This window comes from Pterocles gutturalis, unplaced genomic scaffold (genome assembly GCF_000699245.1).
Source record: "Pterocles gutturalis isolate BGI_N339 unplaced genomic scaffold, ASM69924v1 scaffold4751, whole genome shotgun sequence".
Lineage (NCBI taxonomy): Eukaryota > Metazoa > Chordata > Aves > Pterocliformes > Pteroclidae > Pterocles > Pterocles gutturalis.
The window spans coordinates 11,846-13,884 of NW_010102817.1; the positions used below are offsets into that span (position 1 = coordinate 11,846).

Sequence of the window (2,039 nt, forward strand, 5' to 3'; positions counted from 1 at the left end):
CCCCCCTCCCAGTGCACAAGGGGCTGGTGGGACTGGGAGCACTGGGGAGGTGTGGGGCTGGGGGAGGGCTGAGCCCCTGCAGCCCCAGCTGGTGTCACACCTGTATGTAAATCCCTAATCCTGCCTTCAGAGCAGAGGGAGCACGAAATCCCCAAAGGAGAAAACAGCTTAGCAAAGGGGGAGAGGGAAAGTCCAGGTTTCCTCTCTTGGAGGATCAATCTCAGCTGGAGCATCCCGCGCTCAAGAGCACACCCAGTCAGCAAAATAAAAATGTTCCCCCTTAAACAGGCTGCAAAAAACACAGGGCTCAAGAGATGCAATTGATGGATGTTTTTTGGGGTTTGTGTGTTTTTGGTTTTGTTTTTTTTTTTTCCCCACCCTTCATTTCCAAAGCTCTTAATGCTTTGGAGAGATGGGTGGTGACAGCTCTGGCACCCAGCATCCCTGAAGGCAGTTTTCCTGCAGGTTGGTGGGTGTTCAGGAGTGAGGGGGGAGCCTTGCCGGTGCCTGGTGAGGGGTCGGATCTGCTGCCATCCCTTACAGCCCCTCGGTGAGGAGCTGGCACGGAGCAGGAGGCAGCCCAGGAGAACCAGAATGAATCTGGTGTTCTGTACTTTATTGGGGAATCATATGGCTGAGAAGCTCCAGCTTGATTTAAATATAAATAAATCTTCTGGAAAGGGCTAAATTCGGGGTTATCACAGGGAAATTACCCTGCAAGAGGAGGGTGGCTGCGTTGGGGACGGAGAGCCCTCCTTGGGGACACGTTTGTCACTGGGGTTTTGCATGGCAGGTAATCAAAGGGTGTGCGGTGCAGGTAGGGAGCCGGTGCCGGGCGAGCCTGGGAGGCATTTATTTTTTTAATGCGTTTTGACAGGTCGGTTAATGCCAAAGTCTTTTGCTGCTTTTAATTTAGATCAAACTGGAGATTTGGAGAACGAGCTGCTTTGTTGCTGTTGGTGTCAAACTGTCAGTGACTGTGGAAATGCTGGTGCTACAGCTCGCCCCAGGCTTGGAAAAAAATTGAGTTGAAGAGCTCCAAATCATATCATTTAAATGAAAATTTAATTTGGGGAGGGGGAAAAAAAAAGCAGAGATTTTAAGGCTGTTTGCTGCATCTGGAGTGTTTTGTCTGCAAGGGAGGGACCGTGTACCTCGATGCTGTGGTTTTACCCAGTGACTTGGGCGATGGGAAGGTCCCTTGGGTCTGTGAGCAGCCAGAGGGTTTGTGCCTTTGCGTCCCCAAGCAGCAGCTCCCCTGCAGCCCTCAGGCAGCCTGGGCTACCTGGGCGAGGGGACGTGGCAGGGGACCGCATTGCTGTCCCCACTGGTCCAGCTCACGGAGGATGGCTTGGCACAGGGAGCCCGTGGGGTGACAGAAGAGCCCCTGGGGACCCCCAGGCTGGGGACAAGGAACCAAAACTGGGAGGTACAAGGAGTTCCTGCAGAAGTGGCTGATGGGGGTTTCCCAGTTTTTGGGAGGAAGCAGCAAGTGGCAGAGGCACTCAGGCTTGCAGAGAGCAGCTGATGTATGTGTGTGTATATATATTTATTTTTTTTTTCTTGGCAAAGAAGCTAAATTTCCTTTCCAAAGGGAAGACTGGCAGGGAGGATGGTCCCAGCAGGCTGTGGGCACTTTGCCTGGGAAGCAGCCTGGAAAACCAAGGCAGGCGGAGTTCCCAGCGCTGCTGTCATCACCACTGTCCCCTCGAGGACATTGGTGTGGGGACACAAAGCCAGCCAGGGCAAACCCCAGCTCCGCTTGGCTGGGCAGAGGGATGGAGGAGACTCTGGAGGAAAAAAGCAGAAAAAGGCCAGAATAGGTCTTAAAACTCTGGTTATTTTAGCTCCTGCAAGGAGGAGTGGGACTGCTGGGAATACCCGTCAGCCCCAGCAGCACCTTGGGGCTTTGCAGAGCTGCCAGATGAAGCTACAGAGAAATTTCAGCTCAAATTCCTGGGGTTTGGTGCTCTGGAGAGATGCTGCTGCAGGGCTGGGGGGTGAGCCTGAGGCTGCTGGAACCCCCTGGGACCCAGGCT

General features: G+C 53.7%; 1 protein-coding gene across 1 annotated transcript in view; it reads left to right on the forward strand.

Annotated features, from left to right (window-relative positions):
* Positions 1-2,039, forward strand: part of NIN (ninein (GSK3B interacting protein)) — a gene marked incomplete at its 3' end in the record, with an annotated part of 37,146 nt that overhangs the window by 6,463 nt on the left and 28,644 nt on the right. The window lies entirely within an intron of this gene.